This window comes from Tiliqua scincoides, chromosome 7, assembly GCF_035046505.1.
Source record: "Tiliqua scincoides isolate rTilSci1 chromosome 7, rTilSci1.hap2, whole genome shotgun sequence".
In the NCBI taxonomy this organism is placed as follows: Eukaryota; Metazoa; Chordata; class Lepidosauria; order Squamata; family Scincidae; genus Tiliqua; species Tiliqua scincoides.
This window is the reverse complement of record NC_089827.1, coordinates 42447635-42462669: the sequence shown is the minus strand read 5'-3', so window position 1 is coordinate 42462669 and position 15035 is coordinate 42447635. Positions and strand designations below refer to the sequence as shown.

At 42.6% G+C, this 15035-nt stretch overlaps 1 protein-coding gene across 4 annotated transcripts in view; it reads left to right on the top strand.

The window, feature by feature from the left end:
- WNT5B (Wnt family member 5B) overlaps nt 1-15035 on the top strand; it is a 128276-nt gene that overhangs the window by 67277 nt on the left and 45964 nt on the right. The window lies entirely within an intron of this gene.

The window sequence follows — 15035 nt, the reverse complement described above, 5'->3', positions numbered from 1 at the left end:
TCGCTGCCGTCTCCCAGCCCAGGACTGCTCGCGCTCCCTGTGCGCATGCGCGGGCAGCCTAGCCGGGTGCCGCCCTCAGGAGGGGGCGTAGGTGAGGCAGAGCCTCCCTAGTAGCTCTTCCAAGAGTAGCGCCCAGGCATAACCCGCGCGCACAGCACGCTTTTCCTGGGAGTAAGCGCCATTGGACTCAGTGGGGCTTACTTCTGAATAGGCAAGCGAAGGATTGGGTTCTAAGGCTGCAATTCTATCCACACTTACCTGGGAGTAAGCCCCATTGACTATACTGGGCCTTACTTCTGAGTAGACGTGCATAGGAGTGGGCTGTGAGGCAGCAATTCTAGCCACACTTACCTGAGAGTAAGCCCCACTGACTATAATGAGACTTACTTCTGAGTAGACAAGCTTAGGCTCGTGTTCTAAGGCTGCAATCCTATCCACACTAACCTGAGAGTAAACCGCATTGACTACAGAGGAACTTACTTCTGAGTAGATATGCATAGGATTGGGCTCTAAGGCTGCATGCCTATGTATGTCTACTCAGAAGTAAGCCCCACTGAGCTCAGGAAAAATGTGCATAGGATTGCAGCATTCACCCTACTGAATGTATGCACATTTTTTGGATTTGGCTTTAGAGAAAAAAAATATTGGAGCCTCTGATTGAGGGATGATGAGTTAGGCAGGAGGGCTGAAAGAAAATGGTGACACCTTCATCATGGCTCTGTTCTGTCTCCACACAACAGCAGCATTTGAACAAAATACCCTGTACAAAATTTCCAGTAGCATTTGAACCAAAAAATGCAGGCAACTCATGTTCAGAAACTGAATGAAAAGATGCTTCTCTAACAGCCCAATCCTATGCATATCTACTCAGAAGTAAGTCCCATTACAGTCAATGGGGCTTACTCCCAGGAAAGTGTGGATAGGATTGGGCTGTCAGTTATTTAGACTAGGAATGGCACCAAATATAAATGTTTGGCATCTAAACGTGCAAAATAATATCATTTGAATTACTGCTGCTCTCAGACCTACATCTATCTATCTATCTATCTATCTATCTATCTATCTATCTATCTATCTATCTATCTATCTAAAATATTTATACCCCGCCTTTCCTCTTCTGGAGCAGATGCCCAAGATGGCTTCAATTTTAGACTTTAAACATATAAACAACACAAACACCACAATATAAACAACAATAAAACAATTAATACAAACAAAATAAGGGCATACAGGGGGCAGACAGATGACAGGTCAACACACTCACAAGACTAAACAGATATGTTAACTTGAACTTCTTGAAACCTGGAAACTCGTTAATAAGCTACAATCTTATACACAAGCTTGCCTCAGTGACAACTCAAGCTGATTCATGTCTTCTCAAAAGTAAGTCCCATTGCATTCATTGGGGCTTACTCCTAAGATTGCAGCCTGACACTTACTTCTGCATAGCCATGCCTAGTGTTTGACTTGCAAGTGATCTTCGAACCTAAATCCTGACTGCATTCTCAGACTCCTGTAGACTTTTATGAGCAGACAAATGGCCCAAAGCTGAAGTGTTGAGGTCAAACTCAGACATTTGACACATCCTTTTGAGGTGGGGCTTTCATCAACATTTTGCCACTCAGTACAACTGCTTGACTAAATCCAAGATCTCCTAAAAATCAAATTGTATTCCAAATGAATTGTATTTCATTAGAAGCTGGAAAGCAAGAGTCTTCTCCACCATGTCAGTTCAGCCACTGATATTGTTGATTAATAGCAAAAAGAAAAAGAAAAAAAAGAACATTAATTAAAAATATTGTTCATCTAATTTAGCAATCAAGTACTGTATATCTCAGGCTGCAGTGCAAAATACACTTAGTTGGCTGTAAGTCTATACAGACAACTGTTTAGCAAGTGGTAATTTACCACATAAATACTAGCGTACATAATCACTTGGAAAGCTTGTATTGTCCTGCCAAATATTGAGGGAATCCTCATCACTTTCCCGTACTTGTTCAGAAATCTAGAGAAGCAGGGGCCTGGTAATATTCTAACCCTGGAAGGACCATGTATGCAGTGCTAAACTCCTTTGAAAGAAGGCAGGATATAAATTTTAAAAAATAAATTATGAAAATTTATTTTCATGAAGTTGTGTGGTTTAGAAGTTCCATAAACTTTCCTGTAACATCTCCCAGTGCAATATCCAGGTTTGTACATAGTTTGAGGATTGAAAACAGTCCACTGCATCCTTGAACTTAGGGTACAAACTTCCAGCCTAGTTAATACAGTATTTTTGTTTCACTGGTACTATAGCATTAGTGTGGTCATGCTGATTTTTGTCAGGGTTGGACTAGTGTATGTTATGAAATGCAATTATATTTGCTAAGGAAAAGGAAACCATATGAACACTAGCATGCTTGCATGTTTAACTCATTTCTGCTCAGCCCACAGGTGTACACATTTGATCCCTGTTGCGTATATGCAACGTTGGGCAGAAATGGCTTTAAAGCCCAGTCCTGTCTAACTTTCCAATGCTGGTGCAGCTGTGTCAATGGGGCACGCGCTGCATCCTGTGGTGATGGTAGCTGTCAGAGGCCTTCTCTAGGTAAGGGGATGCATTATCTTGGGGATGCATTGCAGCTGTATCAGCGCTAGAAAATTGGATAGGATTGGACCCTCAATTTCAGGCCACCCTTTTTGTACTACATTCAAGTACACTGTGGCCCAAATCCTAACCAACTTTCTAGCACTGGCTTAGCTGTGCCAATGGGGTGTGTGTTGCATCCTGCAGTTGGGGGGCAGTCACAGAGGCATTATCAAAGTAAGGGAATCTTTGTTCCCTTACATCGGAGCTGCATTGCCCTTATGTTGGTGCTGGAAAGTGGGTTAGGATTGCGCCCTGTGTAAAGATGGGACTGCAGCCTCAGGATGCAATTTTACCTTTTGTTTTGGAGTTGTGCCACCAGTGTTAGGTCACTGGACAGTTTGGGTGGAGGTGATTGTGCCTTATGAGAGACCTAGAGTGAGATCTACTTGGGTGCACCCTAATGCCACTGTTTAGTACAAAAAGGGTAGTGATGGGATAAATTCACTCTTTACTCAGGCCTGGCATTGCATTAACGTTACTCATGATTGGCACAAGAACAAGGGAGTTAAATAAGTCAGGCTGAATGAGGGCCAACAAAATCTTTATGTTGGACAAGTGTGTATTGCTTCTGTTGCTTCTTTACAAATAGCATGTGTGTTACCTACTGTATCCTAGCTTGTTCATCTTTAGTTGGCAAGCGTTCTCTTAAGAAGGGCACAGTGATAACTTTAAAATGGTTTTAAACAGTTTTTAAAAAAAAATTCTATTGTATGCCCCATATTTATCATGCTTAGCCCACCAAAGCTTGAAAAATGTTCCATGTGTTTAGAATCATGGAATTGTAACCTCAGCCATTTGCACTGAAATATGATTCATATCTCATCCAAATATTATCATATTTATATCATAAACATATCCAACTATTCCTAATAGATTCTTAACAAGTAGATTCTTGTGTGTGCTACAGAGAAAACTGGTAAAGGAGCCAAGGTGCACCATATCAATGATGCCTTTGGGACTGGGGAGGGGTGGGATTGCAGATTTAGGCTTCAGAAAGTTGGGAGAAAGTTGCATTCATCTTTGCATAAAATGTAATTTGATTTGATTCTTGTTCTTATTGTATGTTTCATAGGATTTTCTTCTATCCAAATAGCTGTTGTTTGTCATTGTGCCTTTTTGAAAAGCCAGAAGGCAGATGAGGCACTCAGAATGTTTATCATCAATGCCATTTATCACAGCAATGTTTGTTCCTTCAGAATGATCAGGTTGTTCACGTAACAACTTTAGGTAGTTACATCATGTTAATCATGAGCAAAATCTACTAGTCCCTGGGGCAAACCAATCAGATGAACCTTTGTTCCATTAGAGCAGGGGTGTCCAAAGTTTTTGGCAGGAGGGCCACATCAGCTGTCTGACAATGTGTCAGGGGCTGGGGGAAAAAAGAATTAATTTACATTTAAAATTTGAATAAATTTACATAAGTTTACATAAATGAATATATTAAAGATGAACTTATATGAATGAATGAAGGTCTTGCAATAGCTCAAGGCCTATAAAAGAGCTTGCACAAAGCAAGGCTGACTTTTCCTTTGCTGCTGCTACTGCATCACAGACGTGAAACAGCAAGCAGTGAAGGTAGCCCTCATCCCACAGCTCATGTGAGAGGTCAAACAGTTGCCCTCATGCTGAGATCAGTTGCGTCGGGCCAGAGCGGGCTCCAACAAATCTCCAGAGGGCCAGAGGCTCATTGAAGACTGGGGGCTCCCTGAGGGCCGCATTGAGAGGCCTCGAGGGCTGCAAGTGGCCCCAGGACTGGGGTTTGGGCACCCCTGCATTAGAGGAATGCCAGATAGTGTAATATAAATTCACATTCATTCAGTAATTGTGGGATTTGATGGGACCAGATAGTTTCTGCCACTTTACAACTTTACTTGTCTGATCGTCTGACAGCCAAATTCCCTTGCTGGAGTGCAGTGGGGTTGGTGCAGCCTTCATCGCATCCAACGCGGGAATTGTGGCTGCTGGAGGTCTCCTCAAGGTAAGGGAACCTTTGTTCTCTTACTCCAGACGATCCTAACCAAATTCCCTTACTGCAGTGCAGTGGGGTTAGTGCAGCCTTCATCGCATCCAGCACGGGAATTGTGGTTGCTGGAGATCTCCTCAAGGTAAGGGGACCTTTGTTCTCTTACTCCAGGTAAAGCCTCAGCAGCCTCTATGATGCTATTCAGTTCCATGCCAGCTCTGTAGCTGGTGCAAATCCAGACCGCTTCATGCGGGTCTTTCAAACTTGGGAAGAGAGATAGGATATGGTGGAGGCCTCCTCTGCCATTTCTTTCCCTCTCCTGGGCCTGATCCACCTTCCTCCCTGCCCTCGCCCACCTGGTAACTCCCCCTGCCCCCATCCCATGCTCTGGCACCTTCCACTGCCCAGCTTCGTGCCTACCTACATTAGTAGGCACTGGCCACTGATAGGCATTGGGAGACCGACGTAGGCCTTTCCACCGGTGGAGCAGGCTTCTGCATCTCCACAACATGCCTTCCAGCACATTTGCAACAGTGTGCAAGTTTGTCCCACCAGTGGAGGCTGTAATAGGATTGGGCTGCCCAGACCTTCTAGCAGAGGCTTGTTTACAAACTGTGGTTAGAACAAACTGCAATTTGCTGAGTTTGTATTAAAGCCAGAATTAAATGGGCAAATTTCATCTCTTCATGTGTAAGCTGTGGTTTAATGCCCACTGCTTGGTGAGGGGGGTTGACTGAGAAAAAAAGGCAAGCATAAATTGTGGCTTTTTCCAAGTGTAAATCTAAATCATAATTTGCCAGTATGTGAATGAGCCTCAGGCTTCCTTGAATCACACCCCTCCCTTCCCTCACAAGTTGCATTTCCCTCTCTCCCTGGTTTGTGGCAAAGTAAGATTATAAACCAGGGTTACGGCTGCATTGAGCCTGTGGGTAATGGTAACATCTCCTTTTCTCCAGAGTCCAGACCATGATATCGATGCTGCGTCCCAACACAAGACACAGCATTTCACCATTTTCGGAATGGAACTGTCTGCCTCTCTGTGTTGGTGGTGACTTTAAAACGTTTCTACATTTTTATTACATTATTTGGTGTCTCTCTTACTGGGGGGGTGTTCCTCTTGGTGCCCAAATGTCACTGCATTTTTGGATCCCTGCTTCCTAGGTAACCTGAAGGCCCAGACTAGTACCAAAGAAGGTTGGTTCTGTTCTAATATTGACTCTGACCAGTTTCTGTAAATCTTTCCAGGATTCAATCAAGTTCAGACAGTGAACAGATGCTTAGGTACAAACACGCACACTGACCGATAACTTTTAGGTCTTTATTGTATATTCCCTTTGTTTTTTCATGGCAAAAACTTTGTTTAGTCCTTGGGAGCACTGAGTCTTGAGTACATGTATTATCTCTCGGCCCTTTGTGGGAGGGCTTGCTTCATATGGTGTAAATATTTATGGCGCCTTAATTTTGGGTAGCAGCAATAGCCACATATCAAATTGCAGCTCTATGTGGCAGACTTCATTTATCACATATACAAATATTGTGCTACTTTCACCTGTTGTGGAACTGACAGTCCAGCTCTTTGGAATGGACATTCCCATCTCTGAAGTAGTTTCCAAACAATCAGATTGTTATAAACACATTTATCACTTTAAATGTTCTTTTTTTCCCTATCCAAATTACATAATCCTTCAAAGAGACTGGGACTTTTTTTTGGGGGGGGGGGGGCAAATATTTGAGGGAATCTGTTTAGTTTAGGTAAAGCAAGCTGATTAAATGACACCTTCACACATACTCTGTTATATACTACTTGTGTGGTCATAATGAGGTAATAAAGGATTTACTTTAAGTCCCAATTCATAAGCCAATTATTGATATCAATAGGACTACTAAGTAAGCCGTTTGAAGTTGTGGCTTTAAGTGAATATCACTTCCCCCTCGCTTAGGACCCATGTTAGGTGTTTAAGGATGTCTTTCGACAGCTAGTTCCCCCCCCCCCAGCCCTAGACTGGAATATCCATGACCAGAACTGGTTGGATGAGCTTCAGAATCCTAGTTTACAGCAGTTAGCAGTAACATTAGTGGTGTGGGATCCCTTCCAGCAAGCCAGTCCCAGTTGGAGCCAATTCACATGACCATTTAAAAACTTTATTGACCTTGTCTTTGTCAATGTGTTTTACATCACAGTGCAGTAACTCCTTGTGTGTACAGCCTCTTGTGGCCACCTGGAATACTTGCACAGCTTTGTTGCATATAGTCATTTTCTGGGTTTTGGCTCCTGGCCATCCAAGACTGAATCGCTGTGTGATAACTGCAAGAATAGTCAAATGGTTGTGCGATCCTGGAATTAAGCCCTCCTCTCTCCCCCAGACCATTATATGATTTTGCAAACCTACAGAGAGTGGAGAATTGCAGCTGGAAGGTTTTGTGATTCTGCATTTGCTACTTCCTAACTTGAATTGCTGTAACTAACTAGGTTTGCTGTGTTTAATTAAACTGTGTTTTTGTTGGTTTTTAAGTGTTAGGGTTATGCTTAGCATGTCTTTATTGTATACTGGAAAATTCTATATAAAATAAAGTTTAAAAACAACAAAAAGAATCATTCTGTGAATATGCCCTTTAAAGTGTATGAAATTGATTGTGGTTGTTGGAGGTGGCACACAGCTTGATAGACCATTGAACTCAGGGATGGCATCAGAATTGGCCAGTGCAGGCATTGGCTGATGACTATACCCACTAGGGGGCAGATCTGCCAGGGTGACCCCTAAATCCTCAGTGGATTTAGTAATCCACTAATAGTAATGCCCAGTAAGCCACCAGAGTTCTGGTGGGGATGTCATGGGGCTCAGTGCAGGAGTTTCCCCCAAGATCCCAAGCACTGATCAAACCGACCCAGTAAGGCCACTCTTCTAATTCACTTAGTATAGAACTATGGCCTAAGCCAAACTAAAAAGTAAATCATCCTCAGGCTCATCACCATTATAAATAATGGTCCTTTAAAAACAATTAATGGCCCTTGGATCACTGTTTCACTGTGATGAATAAGTTCTCTGGCCAGTGCTAGGGGATCTTGCTTTTTAGGAAATAGGCAACATTGCTAATCAACCCATTGATGTGATTTCCAGTGTGTCACTTCTGAATCTTTCCTGGCTTTTTCCACATTTGCTTCAAACAATATTGAATTATCTTTAGTGTCATGTGCTTAGTACTTGCAAAACCCTGGAAAACTGAAAGACAACCCACCCTTAGCTGCTTGGTTCAAGTGTGGGTTTCTCTGACTATAGAATAAACAGCCACTGTACCTGGCTTTCCTGGGTCAAATTCCATCTTTTTGTTTTATTGTGAATAAATTTTGTTTTATTGCAGTCCCTTCTAGAACATGGTTCTTCTAAGTCTGCTTAGTTGTCATGTCCTTTGATCTTGTTCTTTCTTAAAAATAATGTTTATTGAAAGAGTTTTGAAATAGTTAGCAATGTAACTTGAGACTAGTACAACATAATATTGTTCCAATTGCACAACTAACTTTTTCTCCTTATGCAACTTTATGTTTTTAAATCTAAGAATTGATCTCTTCAGCACAGTTTACAACATGGTAGTGAACAAATTAGCTTGAGGTTTTGCTGAAGCCAAAACAAATTCACCTTGACGCTATTGTTAGCAAACAAAAACTACTCAGCATTACTGGGAGATATGTTTCTTCATACTCTATGACAGTAAGCAACTAAACAGATAGTGAGATCCTCTGTTGTTCCCACTGTAACAGAAGCAAGATGTCTGTGGGTTCTTACATAGATGATATCAGATGGAACCTAGCCAGTATAAATTAACTCCTTAAAGAGTATGTAACTAATATATTGTTCTAGTTTTTTAACTGCTTTTATTTAAACATCTCAAACCAGAGAACAAGCTAGATTTACAAAGAGATGCCATATAATTTTGAATAAAAACTTCTCGTTTATATAAAAAGGTGAGAGTTTTTAAAAATGATGTGGACCCATATTAGTGTGTAACATTCACACAGATGAGAGAAGTGGGACAGCATAATGTATGCTAGCATTTAACAGTAGGCAAGGCTGGTGCAAACATTTTGGCTTGGAGCATAGGTTTGGGGGTTTATTCATTTTTCCTTGGTTCTCTCAGATCATATTACATGGCTTAGCTCTTATTTCTCTCTTTGATCTGCACAGAGAGAGAGGGACACTGGTGTAACATAATGTAGCTGCTTTGGGAATTGTTTAGTTAAGAACTGTCATAAAAAATATAAGAACAACATGGTGTAATCCAACCAAAGTTAAATGCTTCATACCATACTGGTCTCAGTGGGAGAGTTAGGCATGCATGTCAGTCCTTCCACTGAAGTCCATGGGTCATAGAAGGGCTCAACTCTGGCTGGATTGTATCTATAGTATAGCGCAGACAGCATAGAGTTCTTCTCCCCTTTTTGCTACTCATATGATTTTTATCCCCCAAGAAATGGAAAAATTCAACTTCAGGGAATCAAAACTAACTTCCCAGCTGCTGTTGATAACGTTTGCCAAAGGGACTGTTAGCTGCTTGAGTTCCAGGTGCATGATAGTGCCTGGTGAATTGTTCAAAAGTAAATTGACCATTTCTGATCTTTTTTCCCCTCTCATTTTTCCTTGACCCCAATTTCATTACAGCTTCAGCTCCTTTACTACCTCACTATACTTATAGTCCAGAAAATTCCTCACTGTTTCTCTCTCTGAAAATACTAATTTGCATTATTCTTTCTTTCCACTGGTTGTGGAACAAATTCCTGTTTGTTTTTAATGTAAAACATGAACTTTCTCTTTTTCCTTAATTATACTTTTCAATATTGTGACTTGGGGCCAATTTGTACAATCAGCAGGACTAAGTACAGGAGCATATTATTACCTTCAGGCTGCAGCTGGGGAAGGTAACCTGTTTGTATGCTCTCCTCCCCCAAATTTCTGTGCAGGTAGAGAAACAGCATATCAGGGAGAAAGCTAAGCTAAACCCTTCTTTTGGTGTGCTAGTTTCCTATATGTAGGGAGGGTATTGGGTTGTTGTTTGGTAGAAGAGGGTTGAAGCATGTAGCATCTCCCCTGCAGCTTAAAGTGATACAGTCCATGAAAAGCTTTACCAGGGCATAATCCATGGGAAGGGTGAGGCAGGAGGCTATCTCCTCATAGATAGCCCACCTGGACTATCCCCATTCTAAATGTTCAGCTTTTGTTTAAAGCCAGCATCCCTTTTATTTATGGAAAGCTAAAGAAAAAGGTTCAACACTCCAGTGTTTCTCCATGTTTGTCCCCCACTGTACCACTTCACATGGTCCACCTATTGGAAGTACCACTGAAAGTAACTGGGAATGAATCATTGCCAGTTACTTCTAGATTGAGAGGCCAGGCGCAATGCAACAATCAGTAAGAGGCTGCTCAGGGCAGACAGGAGGGCTTTGTTGAGCACACAAAAAATTCACGCTGGAGATCTGGCCCAATCCTATCCAACTTTCCAGCACTGGTGCAACCAAAATGCAGTCCCAACAAATGCTCCACTGGTGTGGCTGCACCAGCACTGGAAAATTGGATAGGATTGGGCCCTGAGCCTCCTACTGTTGCTTGTTGCCTTGCATTGCTGGTCTCGCTTTTAGGCAGCCAGGGATCCCGTGATACCATCTCAGGTACCAACCACTGGTACAAGTACCACTAATTGAAAAACACTGCTCTGCCCTATTGCTCACTAAGAAATATAGCAAGGTGATTAAGCAGCTGTACACTGAATTAGACTTCTGTACTTGATTGCACTTCAGTGATTCTCACCCTCTTAAAACCCCTTACCACAGCATTTTAGTTATGTGCCTGAGCAGAACCTCTAAATTCTGCTGATTATGCAGACAGACTAATATCAGAGAATTAGTATTATTAATAAATGTTCTGCCAGATTCCCAGTCCAAGCTCCACCTGGAGAATTACACCCACTTTAAGCTAATTAGCACCCCCTTTTCTCCCCAAGAATGACTCTAGTTCTGCCTTGCAGTCCTGCTGGACCCCACCACTGGGGTAGCTGTTCAATCTGCAGAGGTCCTCTCTCCTTCCAGCAGCCTCCCGCCACTACAGCAGCCCCTTGGTTCTCAGCAGGCCTTGGGCACAGCAGCCACACACCAAACTCCAGTGTCTCTAGTAGTTTCTGCTCCAGCAGTCTCCAAAGTCCAACAGCAGTTCCGTATCTCCAGTCTGTCTTCCTTCTGCTACCCATACCAAACACTTCCTTCATCAGGTGCTTTTATGCCTGAGGGCCCTATTGCCTTCAAGTGGCTGCAGCTGTATAACACATTACCTACTGAATGCCCAGGCCTTACGCTTAAAGGGGCCACTGCTGACACCACATCCTACATCCTCGACAGATCTTCTGCGATTCCAATACAATAAATACCAAAGTTTCCACAATTTTGACCACTAGCATCAACCTCCCTTGATACTCCCTCAAGGCCTGGTACCCAGGGCAATGTACCCCCCTCTGCCCCACTTAGCTACACCACTACCAAGTAGTGCCTGACCATGGCTGAAGTCCTAGGCGTACTTACCTAGGAGTAAGCCCCATTGACTGTCATGGGACTTACATCTGAGTAGACAGGCATAGGCTTGGGCTCCATGTCTCCTAAGTCTATGCATCTGTCTGTCTGTGAGCTGTGCTGTTGAAGTGCTTATGAAGCTAAAGGAGCTCTGTAGCATGTTTCTGTTTGAGACCATTCTATTTGAGACCATTCATTTGAGGCCGTGCTGTGGAGACATACATCTGCCAAAATTCTAGCTAGCGTTCAAAAGGGTTTAGTTATGCCAGGTCATCTCACCCACTTCCAAAACCAATTGGAGGCCAGTAAAGCAGCTTGGAAATAACTTTAGCAAACCTGTCTCACTTCAGAATCACCTCCAGAATTTGGCATGGAATTTATTACATGTGATTTTGATATGCTCACATATGGCTCTGTATTCAGGGCATTGTGAATTTTGCACCATACATGGGTTGCCAGTTCACCAGGAGTTTCCCATAATCGGCATCAGTCTTCAGGTGACTACTAAAAGCAACCTTGGAGGTTTTCATAGAAATGTCCAGCATTGCATCATGTTGGGAAAAAATCTCCAGGAATAGCTTCAGACAGAGTTGGAAACCCTACACCACACACACACCACCTAAAATTGGGTAAGAATTTCTGCACCATAATAAAATAAATGAAAACCAAAAAAGCTCCCCCCCAAAATGAATTTTATTAATACAACATGATTATGAACACTGCTATGTCTTTTTTTATGAACTTGAGTGCCTCTGACTATGCAGAGAGAGCTCTGATTTGACAGGGAGAAGCTTTATAAGTGCACATGAGCAAATGTAAAATGCCTCCCCCTTAAGGGTGCAGTTCTTTAATATATATGAAGTAGAGAAAAGAGTGAAACCTCTGGTCATGCAAATGTTGTCATCCTTAGCTTCTTGCAACTTGACTTGATCTAGTTTGGCAGGTCTGTCTGCAATACAGAACCTACACAGTGGTTGTGGCAAGTTGGTGGGGACTCTGAGACCCTCGTGGTGCCCCCAGTCGTGCATGGGCACTATCACTGCCATCAGTACTAAGGTTTCAGGGGTCAACCTGGCAAGGTTGGCCCTTTGATTAGCAACGACCCTTGACCAGTGCCTTACTCTTGCCACCACAGCAAGTGAGAAAGTGGGCATTGCAGGAAAGGGGGAGGCAACTCTGGATTAAGCTACAAGGATGCTGTGTTACACCCTTATGAAACTTTTTTGCCCTCATTGATCATGCTCTTACCTTATTTGTGACATTTGTATCTTATTTTTCTTCCATGTCAGACCTCAAGGTTATATACAGAAGGTTTTCAGATCCAATGTTCCAACACAAGTAGACCTCACTAAAAGGAAAGCACAAGCTAAGTTAGCCCATCAAAGGGGTTAATTTAACTGTAGAAACCATTATAAAAGCTCCTGCAGGATATGCTGTAGTTCTTTTAAACTATTAACTCTGCTTTTCTGGAAGGGGGCCATCACTATATTTTCAGCAATTAGATCACATTCTAAAATTGGCAGCACACTAAAATTTGACAGAATCCTTCTGTCTCTTGCCCTGTAAATATCCACTCCATAGCAATAGAGGAGAGCTTTAAGAAAAAAAAATTACAGTGCTGCAAAAACTTGCAGGTCAGAGTCCCAGTTAGAACTCATGGTGAAAGGAGAACAAATATACACTCCAGAGATAGGATGCAAAATGGAATTGTCCATAGGCCAGAGTCATTGGCCAAGAGAAGCTACTCTAAGTAATAGTCCAGAGACTCTTGAGATGTGGGTTGACTGAAGTTTTACAAAATAGGCAAACTGTATACTCTGATCTACTGTATATGAAAACATTTTGAAGGGGAAACTATTTCATGGAAATCTGGCTCTTTGACCTTTAGGTGTGGAAAGAGTTTAGCAGATGGGTGCCAGCGTGGTGTCAAAAAATGCCAAAACTCTCTGTAAGCATTTATTTTGGGAGTGTGGTAGACACGAGTGGAATAGCTGACTTCTGTGGAAGGGAGGGGTCAACTTTACTGTGCAGGCAAAAGTATTCCTAGAGTTTGAGTGGGGTTGGTGTGGTCATACCCTCCTATCCCTCCCCCACAAGACCTAGTGCAGTAGCTTGCAAACTGTTCTTGAAGTACACCTCTGTGCCAGTAATGTGATTTGTAATCCTAAAACCAATGAATGCAATGACCAGACTACTTGGCTAACTTCTGCAATTGCAGTCACCAGTTCCCTGTAGTCTTGATACTTGTTCCCATTAGTCCCAAATAGGCCAGATGCTGGGGAAAACAGCTGAAGAGGGCTGTTGTTTTAGGCTTTCTGGAGGCATCTGGCTGGCTGCTGTTGGAAACAAGATACTTGACTAGATACGGACCTTTGGTTTGATCCAGAAGGCTCTTTTTTCGTTCTTAGTCTAACTTCTACCTAGTCCCAATGATATTCTCACAAAACCTGGGCTGCTATACTTGGCCCCAGCCTTTCTCTTGTCTATCCCCTCTGGCCCCATTCACCCTGCCCCCTATCACTTCTTTGATCCCAGTTTTGCTGAGCCAGGTATCTATTACATCACTCCTTTCCTCCTCTCTGAAGGACACAGCTGCATGGCCAAAATAAATGGCAGTAGAAGTTGATCAGGAAACCAGAACTTGTTGGATTTCTGCCTGTCATACAACTTTGGAAGGCAAAGGCCCTCCATTTGTTTGTAGTTACTACCTGATGTATTTGAACATGTGAAGCTGCCTGCTATACAAATTCAAACCATGGGGCCAACTGTTTCAGTATTGTCTACTTTGACTGTTGATGGCTCTCCAGGGTTTCAGGCAGAGACCTTTCCCTACCTGTGGATGTCAGAGTCTGATCCTGGGATCTTCTACACACAAAGCATGTGCTCTACCACTTGAGTTTCAGCCCCATTCCCCCCCCCCCAGCCACTCTTTCTGTCTGGCTAAATTCTAGAAGGCTACTGTGTTTTTATTGCTGTTTTATTGTATTGCTGCAAGCCACCTTGAATCTACCTGGAAAATGGCAGAATGTACATTTTTAAAATAAATGAATGCAAGTTCCCACCCAGATCCAGTTAGTAGCCTCGCAGCTATGTTTTGCACTAACTGCAGTTTCTATGCAATTTTCAAAAGCAGCCACATTCAGCATGTCATAGTAGCCATTACTATAGGGGTAATAGTAACATAAATGCCTGGTATAGAGTGGAGAGATTGGGGGGGGGAAGAGCTAGGAAGAACCTGTTATGGCTAATTCTTATGCTTGTAAATTGTTATTGTTCTTTACACAGAAATTTCATAGATTGTACCTCTTAGTCATAATTCAGGTTGTCTGTAATGAGCATATCACATTTCAGATTTTTTTTAAGCAGCTGGAGGGAAGCTGTCAGATTGGACTGTGGTGCTGAAGGAGGGCAATTTAACCCTTTTCTCACCCTGTTCTCCCTCTTAAAATCCCCCCCACCCAGGTATTATTTGTTTCCTAGGAGAAAACTAACACAAACCTGTATAATATTTTCCTGGGTTACCTGTTCTGTTGCCCAACCTTTTCTAGGTTTTAGGGTATTTATGGCCACAGCTTCTGCCCACTGTTTCCGATTCTTCCTTTTATAGCAGTAGTTTGGCATTGTCCTTCCTCTTGTCCGCGACAGCCTTTCAAACATTTTTAAAACTGCTTGTGCTGAGTTTGTCACTTGAGGCTTTTGACCTCGTCCACCTCACTTAGTCTTCCTGTCTTTTACTCGTCTCTTGAGTAAAAGAAAACACTGAGAAAGTATTTGCCCACTGTTCATAAAACACTTTTAAGTTAGTGTATGGAAGGCATTATATAAGTGCGAAGTATTTTTATGACTGGTTTATTACAGTCCATCTTCTCTGGCCCCAGCATGTCTGAGACAGG